Consider the following 14337-nt stretch of genomic DNA (forward strand, 5'->3'; position numbering starts at 1 on the left):
GGTAGCTCCCACTTACAGCGCCATTTTGAAATTTGAACTTTCAATTTGAAAGTTCAACTTACAACTTTTGAAAATTTCAAAATGCTTAAAAAGTTCTGAATGCAATGCCCTTTCAAACTGTGAAATCAGTTTTGATCAAAGTATCATAGTTTCGGAGGAATGGGCTGCTGAAGTTGAGTACCTCGAGACAATGTGAAAATAATGGAAGCCCCCCACCCGTCTCCTGAGGGGGCTGAGACCAAACTAATTACGGGGTTCTTACTTACTGGGTGGGTATATATTGTAAAAAAAATTTGAGCGAAATCGAAAGACATGACTTTACAAAATTGTCTTTTTTTGGTTGAGTTGACATGGAATGACCCAGAGGGAAAATGTCAAAAAACGTCAATTTTTGGCAAAACAATCGAGGAAGTGTACATTTGTGGCACAATTGTCAAAAAGTGTTTATTTTTTTCAAAATTGTCAAAAAATTTCCTCTTCTGGTAAAATTGTAAAAAAAGGGCCAATTTTTGCCAAAATTGTTAAAAAGTCCACGTTCTTACCAAAATTGTGAAAAGATTTCCATTTTTTGTCAAAATTGTCAATAAACAGTGTCAATTTTTGGAGAGTTGATGAAAAGTTGTAATGTTTTTTCGTCAAAATTCTCTGAAAGTAGTTTTTTGATAAAATAGTCCAATGGTCTTAATTTTTTCAAGAAATTGCTAAAAAATTTGTACTTTTTTTTATAAAAACGAGCAAAAAGCATTGATTTTTGTCTTGCCCGCTTAAAAACTCCTCTTTATGTTTCGAAGCTGAGCATTTTTGCTTCCAAAGTTGAACTCTCCCTGGCAAAAAAACCCTTCAGGATATAACATTGTGAAATCGACACTTTCTTCAGTTTTGATAAAACTCACCCAAAATGTTAGTTTTGATGTAAAACCATCCCAAAAAAATGTTTTTAGTCGACTCCCCTTCCCCCCCACAACCTGTGAAATGTGCCCATACACGTGCTCAAAATTCAAAGTTATTTTTTTGCAGGTAGGGGGGGGGGGTGGTCAAAAAATGTTGAAACTTTTATTTAGGTAGGTGCGTGTTTGAAATTTTGTTTCAATTTTTTTTTCATATTTGCAAGGTTTTTTTGGGAGGGGGGGGGGTTAATTTCAGAAATTCGTAATTTTTTCAGAAATTTGGTTACATTCCAATATAAGGTGTAACATATGTATATTTTTTGTGGAGCTCAGACAGAAGCACAAAATTTTCGCTAAACTCAATAAGAGATATCCGGTTAGGGTGAGGTAGAAGAGGGGGAAGGGGTCATCAGCTTCCCATTTTTCAAAATTTTATTACCTGACGGTAGCAAAAAACACATCTGGAGAACAAGAATTGAACTTTGAGCACGTATGGGCAATTGGGCACATTTCTCGAGTTGTAATGGGGAGGGGGGGTCGGTTCAAAAAAAAATTGGGATGGTTTTACATCAAAACTACATTTTGGGCAAGTTTTGTCAAAATTGGAGAAAGTGGCAGTTTCATTATCTTATTCTGAAAGGCTCTTTGTTCGAACCACATCTGGATAATTAGCTGAAAAAATCCGAAAGAGGAGGATCTGGAATAAAAAGTTGAGAAAATCTGGCGAAAAAAGTTGGTAAAATTTCAGTCTCACCCCCCCCCCTCCCACGACACTTCATTTCGTCATGCTTCTGCTCTACCTCGCTGACTATTGAATTTAGGTGTAGGTATTTTAGTTGAAGTCCATAAATGCAAATTCTCTATATCCAAGAGCTACGTAGGTAAATGTATTTGATTAAACATTCAGCTATGGTATTATTAGGTTTTTACTTACATTATAAAATGCAGATAAAAATATACCTACATAGGTAATAGGTATACGTATTTATCGTAAACGAATGGGCATTGTATAGTGCACGACGCAGCTCACAGTCCGATGTAATTGTCTTACGTAATTCGTTCATCATTAAACGTTGAAGAAAAAAAAAAGTCCTTCGTAATATGTATCTAGGTGTGCCTGCCTGTCTCCGTTCATGTATTTTAGATTATTCTCGACATATCCATATACCTACACGATTCATGATCGCTGGTCTTTAAAAGTACAAGTGTACCTCCGCCATCCTCCTCCTCCCTGTGCCTCGTACATTACAACTTATCTATTCGTACATAAAATTTTAAGTACATACGTTTTTAATTCCTCTCTCTTTGGCTTTGCTGCTTCATCAACATTTGATTATTTCGTGCTCGGGCACTCTACATGTATGAAGGCAATTGGCAATTAAACATTTACGTATGATTGTACAGTATAGACTGGTGAGATGATATATGCATTATTATTATTGTAAATGCTCGTAGACTACACATACATGTCTATAGGCTCCTTCGGGCGATACACTGTTACGAAAATAATTTCGCTACGTAAGTGATAAATGATACCGGAGTTGATTATTTCAGCCTAAAGGCTGCTGTGCTACCTTAACCTAACCTAATGTAACGACAATACAATCGCTTTGTCGGGTATACTTGGTGGGTGTGTTTTGTCTTGTCGAATCTGACTTTCGGGCACGTGACCATGTTTTACATTTCTATTTCCAAATATTTTGGCCATAATTGTTTTACCAGTACGTAAATGTTAGTACATTATGTGATTTAGTACGTCGAGCGTGCGAGCGATTTTTTGGTAGGTGATTGAGACTGTCTGGGATCATTCATAAGTTATAGAACGAATAGAAAAGTTGTCTGATAATTTGACCTACATTTATTCAGATTTTTTTTTTCTTCTTTTTGCTAATTTATTCCATTAGGTGTTGAATAAGGGAGCCATCGATGACGCATTTAATTAAGATTGTATTGTTTCCGAGATATATTAATTTTAATGACGCGGATATTTCATTACTTCATTAGCAGGTACCTATATCGTATATGTATAATGAAGGAGTGAATAGAAATACCTAATATGTACCATGAGCTGCTTGAGAATATTTCAAGCTGTCGCTCGGATATTCATCAAATTTTCCCAAGTCTTAGAAACGGATATAAAAACATATGTAAGGCAGGTCATGGTTTCATATGCAATTGACTTGGAAAATATTTTTTTGATGCAGAAATTCACTAGCTTTGGTGATTAATCCACGTTTTTTTGAAAAAAAATGAATCCCATTCAGTAAAAATGATGAACACCCATTTATAGGGTCATTCTAGAGCTTCCAAGGAGACTTTCGATTTCTCTGAAATTTTTGAATTTCTTCTGAAGAAATAATAATAATAATTACAAAATACTCTCAAGATATTCGCTTGAAAATCAGGGATCCAAAAACTCTCCTCTTCTTTAAAAAAAAAAAAAAAAAAAAAAAAAAAAAAACTTTGGTAGGGCTGACGAAACAATAACGCAACCTACGCAGCTAAAATCAGCAATAATTATGTTGTTGAAGAATGGAGCATCGATCGATCTGTCCAGAGCATTCAGTTTCAATGTTAGAGCACCTACTAGCACCTACTAGCACCTACGTTTCCTTTCCTCACATCATTGAAAAAAAACAGCAAACAGATGGGCAAACGACGGTGGGTGCCTGGGCAAGTTCATAGGTCAGTGACCTTGAGAATCCAGACACACGGGTCAATGACCTCAAGAGACCAGAAAAGCAGACAACCATTAGAGGCTAGAAAGGTAAATCAGCGACCTTAAGAGGCCAACAGACGAGTCGATGCCCTTTAGAACCAACCAGACAGGAAGACAGACGACCTTGAGAAACTATTAAAAACTGGTCAATAATCCTGAGAGACCAGACAGGCAGATAGGAGACATGGGGAAGCTAGACAGACGGGTTAATGACCTCGTAAGGCCAGAAAGGCAGACAGACGACCATGAAAGGCAAGGCAGGTAGGTCAGTGACCTTAAAAAGACAGAAATACGGGCTAATGACGTAAAGTCCTCCTAAAAAATTTCAAAAATAACGAAAAGTTGCCATAAAAACTGATAAATGGGAGAGTTTGGAAAAAAATGAAATTAGAAGCTTTTAAGCAATTTTGATAAAAATAGGATTTTTTCGCAAAAGTTTGAAACAAAAAAGGTACCTACTTTTTGAACTGGCAAAGCAAAAATCAATGCTCTTAGCAGGTGTTGCTAAATAAAAAACACATATTATTTCTTGGCAATTTTTTGCAAAGTTACGACCATTTCATTACTTTATCAAAAAACTACTTCCTGAGAATTTTGTCGAAAAAACATTACAACTTTTCGTCAACTCGCCAAAGACAAAAAATAGAAATTTTTTGACAATTTTGGCAACCCCAGTATTTGTTTAGACAATCTTAGCAAAAACAAGATTGTTTGACAATTCTTGCAAAAATTTGCCCTTTATAACAATTTTTAGAAAAATAAACACTTTTTGACGATTGTACCAAAAATGTACACTTCTTGACTGTTTTGCCATAAATTGACGCTTTTCACCACATCTTACCCCTCCAAAATTGACACTTTTTGACAACTTTTTCAAAAATTGACACTCGATAACCTTATTATAAGCAAGTTTGGCAAAAAAACTGATTTTTTGTTTGACAATTTTTGTACAGAAAGAGAATTTTCTTAAGCAAATAAAACAAAAATCAATTTTTTTTGGATGTTTGGGGTGGGGTTAGGGGAGGCAAAAATTATGGACTTACAACTTAAGAGAATTCGCGCTCTCCCAAAAAAACAAGTGACTAAAAAATGCCTACTATAACCCATTCATGATTGCAAAAAAATTTGCACTTGAACATTGAACTTGAAATCGCCAAAATGTGCTCAATCATAAAGTACCCAATTTGAATCACTATTTTAAACCCTTAATAAGGTACCGCAAATTACCGTCAGTGAAAGTCCACAAAGATGAACCAACAATCATTAAAATTTTACATGCTTCGTACATCATCCGACGCGACGCGACGCACGTTCCTCTTGCCCCACATTTTTTGATCAAAAGGAAACTTCTTTATGCGCCTAACTTTCTTCTCGGTTATCGGATTGAAGCTTACGAGTATATAAATTCGATCATTTTGCGAAATATTCAGTCATTGCGAATTTTAAATTACTCCTAATTAAATATTAAACTGCACTTGAGTGCTGATTAAGTGGTTCGCGAAGCGTAATAAAATTACGATTAAACATCGCGTATTGTTGCAGAGCATTTTTTACCGAGTTTCCAATTTTTATTATGCTGAACAATACGAAAATCGGATTAAAATTCGATTCGATAAAGTCCAAATTTTTGCAAATAGCAAACACCCTCTCTCCACCCCCCCTCTCAATAAAAAATTTTAGACGTGAATACATTTTTTTAACTACCAAAAATTGAAGTAAATACCATACGTGATCTATTGATAATAAATTTTTGATAAATACGATAATTTTTTTAAAATAAAATGGTGAATTATTGTTAATATTTTGGTAAAAATGGTAAATTTCTGGTGATTTTTGGTAAAAATTACATTTTTTTGGTAGAAATGACAATTTTTGGTCAAAAAGGCTATTTTAAATAAAAAATACTACTTTTTCGTAAAAATGGTAATTTTTGGTAAGAATGGTAAAATAATGGTAATTATTAGTTCAAAGCAGGTATTCTTAGATAAAAACTGTAATTTTTTGTAAAAATTCCAAAAATAATAATTTTTGGTAAACGTGGAAATTTTTGGTGAAGACGGTAATCTTTATAGTAAAAATAGTAATTTTTGGTTGCTATTGCTGATAGATAGTTCAGCTCGAAGTCTTTTATCAGAAGTAACAAGATAAACACTACCTTTCATCTTCTCTTGATTATTCTTATTACAATTTATTACTCACCTGAAACAAAAAAATACAACGAACTACCAATTAACAGATTACTTCTTAATTCATTTCAAAATAGGTACATACTAAATTATCAATCTAAAATACTTAGATGGGTAGTAATCGAAATACGTAATTGAGTCAAGATCCCCTTCAGTAAATGGACATTGTCTATGAAAATTCAACTTCTGGTTCTGGATGCCTCACTTTTGTTCCAATTTCAATTTTTTTCCTCTCACCTGCAACCCCCCCCCCCCAAAAAAAAAAGCTTCTTAAAGCCTTCTACCTGACAGTGACAGATAATTCAACCTCCTCCCCCCCCACTCTTTCTCTTTTTTATTTTTTTCAAATCTAGTCATCAATACTAATCGGAAGGATATTTTCTTTTGGAAGAGATAAATCCAGGTAAGTACCTGACAAAGATCACGAGTCGAAAGCAATGCACTCATACGATAAAAGAATGCGCAGCTCAGGCAGTGGCATGGAATGGCACGCGTTACCATCATTCATAACAATACCTTCCGCGAGCTGCTCCTGTTCGTATTTTTATTTCCCATTCCATTCAGCCAACAAAGTGTAACCGAGCGAATGTTTAATGTTTACCTTCTTTCAAAATATAATGTTATGAATTACAAAGAACGTGGTAATTACGTGCACACGTCAAATTAACGCTGAGTTGCTGGGTAGGTATCTTCCCGTCTGTTATACAGGTACGGTACGTAGACGCACGAGACCAATAATACTATCATATGAACTATAAGCTCGTGCATCGTGCATCTATTCATGTTAACGTCGACATTGGCATTGAATATGAAGGGACACCAAGGTACATTACATGTAGGTACCTTCTAAACGCGGACGAAGGTACTTTGACATTTTACGTAAATATACCTAATTAAACTAGGTACCATTGCAGATGCATAACATTGTCAATTAAAGAAGCTCGACGGGATCAAAGGTCAAGTCAATTTAAGGTGAACGAAATTTGAATCAAAGTAGGTATAAATGGAATCAACTTTCTGAATTCTAAATAGGTTTTAGGTAGGTGTATTAGGTAAGAATAAAAAAAACGTTCATTTCATCTTGAAATCGTTTCAAAATTGATGCACCTACGATCTGATAATCGGCAAATGAATCGATTTTTGATTCACAAGTCTGTTCTCAAAGGTGAAATGGAGTTTATCATATCACAAATAACCATGTTCGATCATATGATTTCAAAAATCACAAACGAATCGATTTTTCAAGTTGAAATTGATTGTTTAATTTCACAAATGTTTCATCATATCATATGAGGTCGAAAATCGCAAATGAATCAGAATTCGAAAAATCGATTTTTTATTTGCAAGTCTATTTTTGAGACTAAAATTAGGAACCTTGGTTTTTTATGTATTTTAACACGTGTTCGCTGTTCGACTGTATTGTGATATCCAAAATCGGAAATGAATCGATTTTTTGGTTTAATAGATCGATTTTCGGAATTCGATTAATCGATTTTTGAAATTCAATTAAAGCGATTTTTGGAATTCGATTTAATCGATTTTTGGAATTCGAGATGATCGATTTTTGGAATTCGATAAAATCGATTCTAGGAATTCGATTTATTCGATTTTTGGAATTCGATTTTTAATCGATTTTTGGAATTCGATTTAATCGATTTTTGGAATGCGATTAATCGATTTTTGAATCACAAGTCCATTTATGAAACTAAATTCGGTTTTTTAGTTTCACATAGGTTCGATTACATAAAATCGAAAATTGCAAATAACGCGATTTTTGGGATTCGATTAATCTATTTTCGATCACAGCCAATTTTAGGATCACTGGTCTAATTTGAATCTAAAATTGAGTTTTTCATTTCGAAAATAGTTGATTGTATCAGATTTAAAGTCGCAAATAAATCGATTTTTGATTCAAAAGTCCTAGTAGTATTTTTCAGGCATCAGGCTACGATTGATTTTCCAGTAATAAAAGAGGACGAAAATCGACAAATAAATCGATTTGTGATTTGCTAGTGTATATTTTCGAGGTTTAAATTCAAATCTTTGGGATATATTACTTTGGTCGATAAACGTTTTAGGTGGTTACAGCAAAATTCCAGGATTGTGAATTCAAAAGTGAACTATTTTTAATCATTATGCAAATTCCAGAAAGAAAGAAAAAAAATCGAATTTCGAAATAAGGCATCCTACTTTATTGTAAAAACTTTTTAAAAAGACCAATTGTTTGTTAAAAATTTCCAAAATACCTACTCGTAGTTTTGTTTTTGCCAAAATTTCCAATAAAAAATTTCTGGTCAAAATTTATAAAAAATCTCGCTTTTTGACACTATGAAATTTGCTCTTTTGCTTTATCAAAATAAACTAAAAGTTTTAAAAATGTTGTCAAGATTGCAAGAAAAAAAATCTCTATTTTTTTCCATTCATGCAAAAGTGTCAAATACCTTTTGAAATTCTGTAACCCCCCCCTCCCTCTCAACTGGAAATTACCAAAAAAAAAGTGTAAAATTTTGAAGAAAAGTTCAAACAAAAAAAAAAACAACATAATAATCGCTGAAAATTATCAAAAACGCTTCAAATATTTATGAAAGGTTGCCCAAACTCAAAAAAATATGAAGAAGGGTTAAAACGCGTTAGAATTGTGTAAAACCACTTGGGAAAAAAATCATCAAAATAGTTGAAATTACCAAAAAATGATGAATTCTTGCCAACAACAATCTGTTTGCAATCAGAATTCTCAAAATGACTTGTTCTCTCTTATCTAAGTATGTAAATTGCTAAAAAAAAAAACATATTTTCTTCCAAAATTTTCAAAATTTTTCAATTTCATCTTCAGAATTTTAAGAAAGACATATTTTCTATCAAAATTTCCATCGAATTTTATTGTTTTACAAAATTGCAGAGAAACTTGTTTTGGTCAAGATTCTACAGGCATCGCTATAGGTACCAGCCAAGGCGAACGCCACTGTGATAGTTTTAAAGCTTCCAGTGGACTTTGATCAGCTCAAAAAGATTTTGAAAAATGTGTCCAAATCGATGAAAGGTGTTACAAAATATGGTAAATCTGAGCTTTTAGTGCTGAATTTAATTTTTACTATAATAATTGGTGCGTTTTTTTCTGTTAAAACTGCAGAATTTTGAAATTTTACTGGAGGCTTTAGAACGCATCAAAACTATCACCAATCAACTCAAAAATTTCAGTTTTTGAGATAAATTTGGTAAAATTTTAATTTTTTCCATTTTTGGTTTAAATTTTTAATAATTCGCCACAAAAAAATGAATTTGAACACCTGAAATTTTGGCTTGTAGTGTATCTTGGGGGGTTCTCTATCTATTCTCTTTGGTATGGTTGAAAATTTTTTGTGTCAATTGGCATACTTCCAGCTCCTTTGAAAAATCTTAATGCCCAAATAAAAAATTAAAGGTCTTCCAAGGTCTTGGATTTGCCAAAATTGTCCAAAAAATTGCATGAAATCGAACGAAAAAAAAAAATGAAAATCGGGATCCGTCACGCTGAAAAATTGATCCTTTCAAGAGATCCAATTTCGACAGAAGCGACAAAAGTATCGTTGTGGTGGTGGTGGTGGTGGGGGGGGTCATTTCGCCTTCATGTGTAGGTGTCAGTCTGCAATATGCAAGTTTTCTTCAAATTTGCATCCAAAATATTAAATTCTTAGAACATTATACGTTGAGATTAATGAATTTTTTCACACTTCACTGACTCAGTCATAATGAATTAATTTTTTCCTATCGTTCGTCGTCATCTATGTGTCATCGTTCGTAAGTATTTATCGCCAAATAAGACCCTTGGTCTGCCTCTGTACTGTTTACTATTCACTTTTTCTATTTCTCTATCTTCTCTTCTTGATCATTCTGCTCATTTGTATGTTACTGATACGATCAATCGTAGATAAAGGTGCACGCGAAGAAATTAATTTTGTTCTAGCTTTGCACACGTAAGACCATCAAGACAAAATATCGTAATACTAGAGAGATATTCGCGGTGGGGTGTAGATGGTACCGTATTCCTTGGATTTACTCGGTACTTTTCGTACTGTACTTATTCTATACATACATATGTACTTGTACAATTCGAAATCGAGCGGTAATTAATTTTATCGAAACGTCACGCAACCAACTGCCATGTCCGTCGCGCGTACATCCTGATTATTCACCACCAATTTCAGAGCTATTCCCACGTTCCACACGTTGAAAACCTAGTCATCTTCCTTCCTATCTTTAAATTAATCAAAATACCATAACTGTCCGACTGAAGAATGTTTTTGTCTTCGTGTTGTCCGTCGTCGTCGGTGCGACAAATACGAGTAGAATAAATGATACAAATGTAATTTATTGGATTTGGGTTCTCCATCTCGTAGTAGGTACGTTTCCTTTTTCGTTACTTATCGCACCAATCAAAATCATTATTTTGGTGCTTGTGAGAGTAGGATCTATAAATGTGTTTCGAATAAATCATTACTATTATTGTTTCCTCTATTCGCTTAGATATTCGTATGCTAAGTGTAAGAATACGTTGTCCAGATGATAGGTCCACACTCGTATAACATCTGCTCTCAATGTATTAATTGATGGAGACACTTTATTATGTATGTACTCCTGGTCACCTGTTGTACTTATGACTTATGATGAGGGTCAGTAATGGCGTTCATATACATAAGAATTATATAATATCGGTAGTTTCAACTTATATGATCTGGTCAGGAATTCGAAATCAAAAAATCATTAAAATTTCATCTTCGAGAGTCGGTAACTATGCGAACATTACCTACTCAAATTAGGACACCAGTGACACCACATGAACTGACGCCCAATAACCTTGCCCTAATGCGAATTCTGAAAATTGCTCGATTACGGTATGATATTTCATGACACGAGTAAGTACGAGTATCACCCTTATAATTTGTCGTGAGAAAGAGTTGGGTGTTCAGATGACGAGACATTTTCTGGATACCAGTAAGACGTCCTTGAAATTTTGAAATTAGGGCATTGAAGAAGACATATAGGTAGCTCTCGAATGAAAAAAAAAATGATTTGGAAGAACGTAACATAGGAGGAAATGTAGGTAAACGAAGGGAGCACGCTGGTCAAGAAATGGGGTTTTCTGCAATTTTGGCAAAAAAAAATGACTTTCTGGCAACTTTTATGAAAAAACAGGTTTTTTTGTGGGCCATTCCACGTCAATTGAACCAAGAAGTGGTAGGTAGGTTCGGCGATTTTATTGAAATTTTTCCTGTGGAAAGACCTTCCGAAAGGATGACCAACGGCGCAAATCGCAGCCCTCTAGACCATTTTTAACGGCAGCCAAGGGGTGTCAAAGTTTTCAGTGAACCAAAAATATCATCCATTTCAGCAGTGGATTGCTCGATAACCGCGATACCTACCAAAATGGAACTTTTCCCCATAGTTAGAGGTTTTGAAAGGCTTTTTGGTGATATTAAAGCTCTTTAATACAAGTATGGAAATATATTATGCTCTCAAGAAAGTCATAGCATTTTACGTATGTTATACGTACTGCGCATGGCAGGTTGGTGTCGTCACGCGGTGGAGCAACCAATGGGGTGCAACGTTGTACGTGAACAGCTGATTTGATGCAATGCTATGACTTTCTTAAGAGCATACTCTATTTCCATACTTGTATTAAAGAGCTTTAGGTGATATCATAAAAATCAGTGTTGCCACTTTTTTTCGTACAAAAAATTAGCTCAAAAAGTTTCAAAACGTAGGTTTCATATCGATCCGACTCCCAAAAATTCTGAAAAAAATATATTGTGGACTACTGTTCATGCTGAACAACATATTAAAAAATTGGGATGGTAATTTGTAACAAAGTCGATTTAAAAAAATTTAAACTTTGCGAAAAAATGCGATTTTTTGATTTAAAACATGAAAAAAAGTTTTGATTGGTAAAGTTGAACTATTTGACCCCTATTTTTACGTATCTGTTGAAAAAGTTGAAAAAAAACCCTCACTCGGTGAAATTAACTCATCACAAAAAAATCAAAATTCAAAAAAATTCAAAAAAAAATCAAATTTTATTTTTTTTGCTGTGAGTGAGATTTTTATCAACTTTTTCATGAAATACGTCAGAAAGTGGTCAAAATAAGACAACTGAATAAATTTAAACTTTTTTTAATGTTTGAAATTGAAAATTGAATTTTTTCGAATTTTGATTTTTTTTGTGATGACTTTATTTTATTGAGTGAAAGGGGGTTTTTCAACTTTTTCAACAGATACGTAAAAATAGGGGTCAAATGGGTCAACTTTACCGATCAAAACTTTTTTTCATGTTTTAAATCAAAAAATCGCATTTTTTCGCAAAGTTTAATTTTTTTTAAATCGACTTTGTTACAAGTTATCATCCAAATTTTTTAATAATATGTTGTTCAGCATGAACAGTTGTCCACAATATATTTTTTTCAGAATTTTTGAGAGTCGGAACGATATGAAACCTACGTTTTGAAACTTTTTGAGCTAATTTTTTGTACGAAAAAAGTGGCAACACTGATTTTTATGATATCACCAAAAAGCCTTTCAAAACCCCTAACTATGGAAAAAAGTTCCATTTTGGTAGGTATCGCGGTTATCGAGCAATCCACTGCTGAAATGGATGATATTTTAGGTTCACTGAAAACTTTGACACCCCCTGGCTGCCGTTAAAAATGGGCTAGAGGGCTGCGATTTGCGCCATTGGTTATCCCTTCGGAAGGTCTTTCCACAGGAAAAATTTCAAAAAAATCGCCGAACCCACCTACCACTTTTTGGTCCAATTGACGTGGAATGACCCTTGTTGCATTATTGACAAAAATGGGCCTTTTATACAATAATATTTTCACAAATATACAGCTGTTTGCAATTTACATTTATAGATTAAAAAAATGAAGATTTATTAGTTTATTTATTTATTTTATTGGGTGCCATATACAGCTACTATGGCTAGGGACACCTCATCATTACATTTGGCACAGTTATCTACATAACAAATTACAAATTATAGATATTACAAAGTAAGAAAATTTATAAAATAAGCATATAATTATTAAATTATAATTTTTGTCTTAATCCTGCGATATTTATAAAGTTCAGTACATTATTTATTGCGACTGGATCATCTGATAGGATAGTATTTATTTGATTGGAATTTAGAAAGAGGGAGCGAGCATGTTGGAAAATGGGACAGTGTATGAGTATGTGGGGAACATTTAGAGGAACATTGCAAGTGGAACACATAGGAGGAGGTTGTTTTAGGAATAAGTATTGATGGGTGAGTGAAGAGTGTCCAGTTCGAAGGCGAGTTAGTATTACTTCTGAACGACGGTTGGGTTGTTCAGATGTTTTCCAGAATGATGCAGAGTTTTTAATACTTTTCAATTTATTTGTGTTAGGAATTTGAGACCAGTAGGAGTGGAACTCATCAAACATGATCTTTTTTGCATGTAATTTTAAGTCAGAAAGGGGAACTGGTATGTTTGCTATAGGTAGATTTTTGAAAGCCTGTTTAGCAGTTTTGTCAGTAATTTCATTACCTTCTATTTGAGAGTGTGAAGGGATCCAACATAACACTAAATTTTGAAGCTGAGGGGTGGACTGAAGAAAATTTACAATTTCTTGAGAGATGGGATGAGAGTTCTTTGATTTATAATTTTTTATAGATAGGATTGCAGAGAGTGAGTCAGAGAAGATGACAGTTTCGTTTTGTAAGAAGTCTGTAGTGTATAAAATAGCATATTTTATCGCATACAATTCAGCAGTTAGAATAGTGCATTGAGAAGGTAGAGCAATAGGAGTGGTAAAGTCCTTTTGAGTGAAAGCACAACCTACAAATTGATTTGATTTTGAACCATCTGTGTATATTTGATTAAATTTTTCATATTTGTTTAAAAGACAGAGAAAATGTTTTTTGAAAATTATTGGATTTGTTTGTTTTTTATTAAATTCTGTTAGGGAGAGGTCAATGGTAGGATTGTAATTTTGCCAGGGTGGTAGTAGGTTAATTGGGAAATGTAGGATATTGATATTGTTAGAGTCAATACTTATTTTAAAAAAGTTTGTTTTTTCCGCAATTTTGACGAATAAAAATTTTTTGTAGCAAAAAAATCAAGACTTTGGAATTTTTGACGTTTTTTTTTTTAGTAATTTTGGCAAAAAATGACTTTCTAGTTTCTAGCAATTTTGATGAAAAAAACTTTCTTTTTTTTGGAAATTTTCGACAAAACAAAATAGGTAAATGAAAAGTCAAAAATGGGTCCTGTTTGCAGCTTTTGTACAAAAAAGTAAAATTTTTTACAATTTTGAAGAACAGAATTAAGATTTTTTGGCTGTTTTGATGAGAACATAGGTATATTATTTCTTTTTGGAAATTTTGACGAAAAACAAAATTTTTTTGACAGAAGAGTAGGTACCTAGGGATGCCTGTAGAATCTTGACCAAAACAAGTTTCTCTGCAATTTTGTAAAACAATAAAATTCGATGGAAATTTTGATAGAAAATATGTTTTTCTCACAATTCTGAAGATAAAATTGAAAAATTA

The sequence above is a fragment of the Planococcus citri genome, chromosome 1, assembly GCF_950023065.1.
Source record: "Planococcus citri chromosome 1, ihPlaCitr1.1, whole genome shotgun sequence".
Lineage (NCBI taxonomy): Eukaryota > Metazoa > Arthropoda > Insecta > Hemiptera > Pseudococcidae > Planococcus > Planococcus citri.